The sequence below is a fragment of the Cebus imitator genome, unplaced genomic scaffold, assembly GCF_001604975.1.
Source record: "Cebus imitator isolate Cc_AM_T3 unplaced genomic scaffold, Cebus_imitator-1.0 Scaffold91, whole genome shotgun sequence".
Lineage (NCBI taxonomy): Eukaryota > Metazoa > Chordata > Mammalia > Primates > Cebidae > Cebus > Cebus imitator.
The window spans coordinates 669,952-677,001 of record NW_016107406.1 but is presented as its reverse complement, the minus strand read 5'-3'; the positions used below and the strand labels follow the sequence as shown (position 1 = coordinate 677,001).

Below are 7,050 nucleotides of genomic sequence, written 5' to 3'. Positions count from 1 at the left end.
GAGCCTCAGTTTTCTCACCTGTAGAAGGGGCTGATAACAGCTGTGATGACCCTGTTGGACTGGAACCCTTTGAAGCTTTGGCAGTCAGCAAGGGAGGAACTGCCTGTGCTACTTACCTGCAGTTCTTTGAATATCTGTCTCCCCTGCCAGCCTGGGAGCCTAGCACAGTGTTTATCAAGCACGGAGTAGGTGCTCAGCAAATATCTATGACATGGATGAATTGAATATGTCTAGATTCTTTGTGTTTAGCATAAGGCTTGGCACAAAATATGTGCTCAATTAAAGTGTGTCAAAAAAAGCAATACATGATTATGTATTATGTATTATGATTAGGGACCACGTTCCATTATATGCCAGGCACATCTATGACCTCATTTTATCCTCTCCAGACCAGGAAATAGACATCCATTTCTAGACTAGGAAAATGAGACCCAAGGAAGTTAAATAAATCACCCAAGATTCCCCAGATTCCTGGGGAAGCAATTCAAAGCCAGGCCTCCGATTGCTAAACTGACACTCAAAACAACCACTGTGGACTCCACAAATAAATGGATGAATGAATATTTTCCCTGTGATACCACTCAGTGGATGACTTCCACAGCCGGCTGTGCCTTATCCAGGTGCCTTATCTCCAGTAATTCTGGAGAATAAACCATCATATTGTCTTCAATCCCAGGGTGACAGCTCAGTCTCCAGCCTCTGCCTGGAGCCTTTCATGGTGTTATATTTTGAACATATCCCATTACATTTACATATACATGTAGTGAATATACATATATCCATATATATCCAAAAGCTTCTAATGTTTGCATTTCTGCCTGCTCCCTCTCTACTTACACACAGACACACACACACACACACACACACACACACACACAGCACATATATATTGTATAGGTGTCTGTGTATTATATATACTATATAATAGACCATTTGTCATCTGAGGCCCATTCTATCCCCAGATGTTTCTCTTCTATGTTTGTGTAAGTCACGCAACCCCACCCAGAATCTGTCAAATGTTTTCATTTCCTTTGCCTTGCTACAATCCATGGGTTTAAAACTCTACCAACCTGTAGGCCAATTAAGCTTCTTTGCATAACAGCCTCTTTTGGCAGTGATTGATGGTGCCTGGTTGAACATCTTGCAAATCCCGAAAGGCTCCTACCCTTGTATTATCTGTGCTTCTGCATGCCTGGGACCTGCTTGAATGCCCTCTTCTGCCCCCAACCCCTGCAGTTTCCCTGAAAAAAGGAGGGGTTTGCAGAGAACCTTTGCCCCTGTCTGGGGCAGGCAGAATGGGTAGAGACACAGAGTACAGAGGTCAGAATCTTTCCCCACAAAGGAAAATAAAAATGGCCAGAGGTGGTGGCCTCCTGGTAGGCAGGGGGCCAGGGCAGGAGGTGGTGACTCATCAGCACACCAGGCAGCCTGACTCAGGGCAGAGCAGGAGCGTATCTCTGCTCCTCCTGTAATGAGCTCCACACTTACAGCTTTGCCAGGCTAAGGAGCAGCGCGGAGACATCTGAGGGCAAGGGAGGCTCTATTTCTGAAAGCTTGCCCCAAAGATGACGTAGGTTGTCATCTAACACTTTTTTAAAAAATCACTCTGTTGTGGCCAGGCGCGGTGGCTTACGCCTATAATCCCAGCACTTTGGGAGGCCAAGGTGGGTAGATTACCTGAGGTCAGGAGTTCAAGACCAGCCTGACCAACATGGAGAAACCCCGTCTCTACTAAAAATACAAAAATTAGCCTGGTGTAGTGGTGCCTGCCTATAATCCCAGCTACTCAGGAGGCCGAGGCAGGAGAATCACTTGAACCTGGGAGGCGGAGGTTGCAGTGAGCTGAGATTGCCTCCAGCCCGGGCAACAAGGGCAAAATTCCATCTCAAAAAGAAAAAGATCTTCCCAATTGCAAACTCTATTCATTGGGAAACAGAGCAGGGTTTTAAACACTGCTTTAAAAGCAGGAGCCAAGTAGTCCATATTTTCCCTACCTTCACCACTTCAAATGCCTCTCCCCACCAGCAGCTACCTGAGATTTCCCATTAACAGTTCACTTCATGGGACTGAACTTCGCCCTCTCTTGGGGTTGTTCTTTAAACTATACCCTGATGAGGAATAAGAAGAGATGGAGGGGAAGGGTGGTGACAAAATAAAGGAGAGAGCTCCTGCTGGCTCAGGCCAGGCACTTGACAAAATCATCTCCTGGACACCCTGACTCTCCCTGAGAGTGGGAGGTCCCACTCTCCTTTTCAGAGGTATTGCAAGGGACATTTCAGGAAGGGGATGTGACCTCCTGAATATTCACAGAAAGGCCAGATTCAAATGCAGATGTGTGTGGCCCCAACATACTTTTTCCACATATCCCTGCTGCCTCCTGAATGCTTTACGGTCCTGTGAAAAGACTGCAAGACACCACACTGTGTCTGCACTGGGATAAGTGTCTGCTCAAGTGCCAACGTTAATACACTGGTAGGCCCCAGAAATATTTAATGCTTCAGGGAACACTGGTCTATTTCATGGAAATATTGAAATATAGAACACAGCACCCATCTTGCTAGCAAGGAGACCAAAAGCATGCAGCTAAGGATGGCAGAGCAGAAAGAAAAAAAGAACGTGGGTCCCTTGATGGGGTAGCGGACCGCTGACTCCAGCCCTGAAACTCTCTTCTTTAGCGAGTTTTAATGTCTTATTTATTTGGGGCACTGTTAGCTGCATTTTTTTCCCTCTGTTGAAAACGTCCTAATTGACTGCCGTCCACGGCAACTATTGCAAAGTACTAGAGTTCCACGGCTGCCTCTTGCATGTACTTCCAGTCTGGGCTTTTGTGCTCCAGAACCTTCTGCTGAGGTTCAGAACTGCAACACCAAGAGGTTTCTTATCCACGGGATCCTGACTCCTACCGGGACTTCAGACTAAACCAACCCTCTCCTCCTCCCCAGCCCTCTCCTTTTTTTTAGACACAGTCTCGCTCCGTCACCCAGGTACCCAGCCTGGAGTGCAATGGTGCAATCAGGACTCACAGCAACTTCGACCTCCCAGGCTCAGGCAATCTTCCCGAGTAGCTGGGACCACAGGGCTGGGCCACCATGCCTGGCTAATTTTTTTAAATTAGTTATATAGATGGTTAGAAGTAATTTTGCCCAGGCTGGTCTCAAACTCCCGGACTCGAGCAATTTTCCTACCTTAGCCTCCCAAAGTAATGGGACTGCAGGCTTGAGCCACTACATCTGAACCTCAACCTCTATCTCTTTGGGTATCTATCCTGCCAACTCGGCAAATGGCACCACTATTAGAGGGCTTGGAGTCACCCTGGATATTCACATCCCCTCAGACACCCAGTCCTGCCAGGCCTACCCTCCTGCCAGCCCTACCCCCCATCTGGGAATGTATCCCCTGCGTGCCCCACCCATCTTCCCAGTGCAGGCTGCACCTTGACTTGCCAGGATGTCTGTCCCAGGCTCCTCACTGACACCCTATCTCCAGCCCATCCTCCACCCTGGCCCAGGAAGAACTTTCTAAAACACAAAGCCTGCCATATCACCACATGCTTAAACATTCTCTCATGAGTCTACATTTCCTGAAGATAAAATCCAAATGCCTCAGCCTGACATCCAAGACATCTTGTCACCTGATTCCTGCCCACTTCTCTCCAACCTTATCTGTAGCCATTCCTGGACACACAACCTGTGTTCCTTCCAAACAGACATACCCACACCAGTGGCCGCTCAGAGGCTGTCTTTCTACCTCCCCACTCTCAGGGGGACTCCTCTCTCCGCTGAACTCTCCTTTCCTTGATTCTGTAACTCCAGTCCATCCTTCAAGCTCAGTCCTGCACTCCTGGAAGGTCAGCCTGCACTGAGTGCCTCCTCTGGGCTCCCATATTCTCTGCAGTCTCTTATCACACTGCACCTGTCAATCTGTTTACAAGCCTGACCCCTCCCCGCATTTCCTTATTGGTGTGAAATTTCTGACGACTAGTGCTAAGTCTTTTTATTGATTGATTGCTTGAGATAGTGTCTCACTCTGTCACCCAGGCTGGAGGGCAGTGGTGCAATCTCAGCTCACTGCAATCTCTGCCTTCCAGGCTCAAGCAATTCTCCCGCTTCAGCCTCCCGAGTAGCTGGGACTACAGGTATGTGCCATCACACCAGGCTTATTTTTGTATTTTTTGTAGAGACAGGGTGTTACCATGTTGGTCAGGCTGATCTTGAACTCCTGGCTTCAGATGATCTGCCCACCTTGGCCTCCCAAAATGCTAGGATTACAGGCATGAACCACTGCATCCAACCTTGGTGCTGAGTCTTTTAATCTTTTTGTTCTTGGCACCCAGAACAGCAACTGACCCATGGCAAGCGCTAGTGAATGCGTATTGGATGGATGTGAGGGGCACACAGTGTTGAGAAGGTCTACGGTTTCCTCTGGCTTTTTCTTTTCCTCCTTAGCCTTCCCTGCTTTAAATCAGTTGAGGCTGTTCCTGGGACAGCAGAAAGGAGAAGAAAATCAGTCTTCCTTGGCTTTTAAGCTTTCAAGATGAGTTTCTCAGGGGATTGGAAAGAATTCATGGCTTAGCCAAAAAATGCTGGAGGAAGACGTCATGAGCAAAGGTTCTCCCCACCAGCCTGTGGATCAAGAGAAGTTTCCTAGGCTGATGTGGAAAGGCTATCGCAGCGGGAGTGCTGACACTGTCTGTGTCCCTGAGAAACTGACCTTTGTCCTCTGCTCTCTCTGCCAGGTGTCAAGGCAAAGACAAAGTCCCTAGAGGCACGGCCCATGGAATCTAATAGCAGAAAGGAAGAGGGTGTTTAGGGATGAGGGAAGGGCCAAAGGAAGTGGCCCTTCTAAGAGTGCGTCTAGGAGACTCGGGGCTTAGGTGCCTCATGGATCCTGTGAGACACAAGAGGTAAAACAATGACGCCCGTGAGCCCCAGAATGTCACAGAAGCGCAGAGTCACCTGACCGGAGACAGATTGTGGACAGAAACAAGGGACAGCTCCATGGTGACCTGCATTGACCCATGATCCAGAATGATAAATGCCAGGGACAGGTGGCATGGGTGAGCAGGTGGCCATCCTTCTATCACCTTTGTACACCATGCAGAAACGCAATCTCTGGGAAAAGGAGGGGCAGATCAGCTGAGACTGATTTGTTACCTACCTGGGCTGAATGGAGGCTGAAAACAGGAACTGAACTGTTATGATAGAGATATTTATATCTACCCCACACCTGAGTTTATGGACTGAAAATTATACCTTCTACAAGCAAAGGACTGAACTCAGGTGATAACAACAACGTGGCCCAAACAAACATATTCAGAGCTGGGCCCTTGCCTGAAATAAGGTCCATCCCTTTCCTCCATTCTGACTGCTGGGGCAGTTCAGCATGACACGCCAAGAATCCATGAACTAGACCCAAAGTCTCTCTGGTTGAGGATGACAACTACAGCTAAAGATCCAAACACAGTACACCATACAAGGAATGCAAATTGAACAGTCAAGGCCCAGGCTTCTGCTTGAAGACAAACTTTTGGGGCTACCCAGGGCTGAATAGGGCTTCAGGCACCCCTCCTTCCTGTGACTCAGAAGCACGGTGTCCAGGAAAGTCTTCTTGGAAAAAATGAGGTTGGGGATGAAATTTGAAAAGGAATAGAACTACAAAGGGAGAGAGGGAAGAGTTACCAGGAAAGCAGAACTACATGAGCAAAGGCCCCATGGTAGGGGCAGCTGGGCTTGCTCACAGAAGGAAACAGGCCCCATGTCTGGAGCCTGGGAGTGGAGGTGGGTGAATGAAGCAGGACCTCACTTGGCACTTCCAAAAGCCAGTTGGCACCTCCCTGCCCCGAGTGATCCCTTCTGCTGGTGTTCATGCCCATGTGGAATCCCCTCCCTTGAGTTTGGGCTGGAGCCAGTGACTTGCTTCTGATGAACGGAATAAAATAGTGACAGATGCCCCTTCCGAGGTTTGGTTATAAAAGACTTCTGTCTTGCTCACGTTCTCTCTCTTCTGTCCTTGCTAGCTTGTTCTGATGAAGCAGGCTGCCACGTTGTGAGCTGCGTATGGAAAGGCCCATGCTGCATGGCACTGAGGAATCTCCAGGCAGCAGCCAGTGAGGAGCTGGATCCTGCCAGCCACCATGTGAGTGAGCTGGGAAGTGGATCCAACCCCATGTCAGCCTTGAGATGGCCACAGCCCCACGGACATCCCACCTGCAGCCTTGGGAGGGGCCTTGAGCCCAAGACCCAGCTAAGCCACACCTAGATTCTCAACCCGGAGAAACAGTGACATAATAAACCGTGCTGGCTTTTAAGCCACCTCGTTTTGGGGTAATTTGTTACACAACAATGGATAACTAATTCAGCCAGTAACATAGGCATATATGAGATAGTGTAAAACATCTTAGATTTTAATGGTTATCCTTTTGGGTTTTAGAGTGTTCCAGGTAGGTTCGCAAACCTGGTACCCACATGTAGTCCATCTGAGCTTCGGATTCTGAACCTTCCTGATTCATAAAATCTACCTATCACCTGAAGCTGGGTGAAAACCACTGTTGCTTTACTAACATCGAGGTGGTAGGTGGGCAATGGGAGGTTGAAAAGGATGGGGGCTAACCTTGGCTGACAACCTACTGAACTCTGGCCCTTGCAGGATGTTTTGCTGAATGTTCAAGTATCTCACTGATCCTTACGGCTATCCATGAATCCTGAGGGGTGCAGTTAAGTAACTCACCCAGGAATACCCAGCTAGTCAGAGGCAAGGCAAGACCTTCCTGCAGCTGTGACTTTGAGGTCAGCTGTATGCCACAGGTTTCTGACCTTACTCTCACCAGTGGCCCTTTCCAGAAACAGCTGGTCTGCTGAGTGAGGACTGATGGTGGAGAAAGCAGAAAGCCTGAGATACCTTATTATTCCTGGGGAAATATGCCCAGGCAGACCTTTCCAGGGAAGTTGAAGAATCTTCATGTTGGCTCTGGGAGAGGTGACATTCTGCCATTGCTCCCTACTAATGGAACCCCTGTGATTACTGGGAGCATCCTCCTGCCCCATAAATATC

General features: G+C 48.7%; 1 long non-coding RNA gene across 1 annotated transcript; it reads left to right on the top strand.

Annotated features, from left to right (window-relative positions):
* The first annotated feature begins 4,108 nt into the window (after nt 1-4,108).
* On the top strand, nt 4,109-6,294 carry LOC119472243. The gene is made up of 3 exons (XR_005201361.1): nt 4,109-4,135; nt 4,736-4,903; nt 6,017-6,294. It is a non-coding gene; the product is annotated as an uncharacterized LOC119472243 (long non-coding RNA).
* Nucleotides 6,295-7,050: the final 756 nt, after the last annotated feature.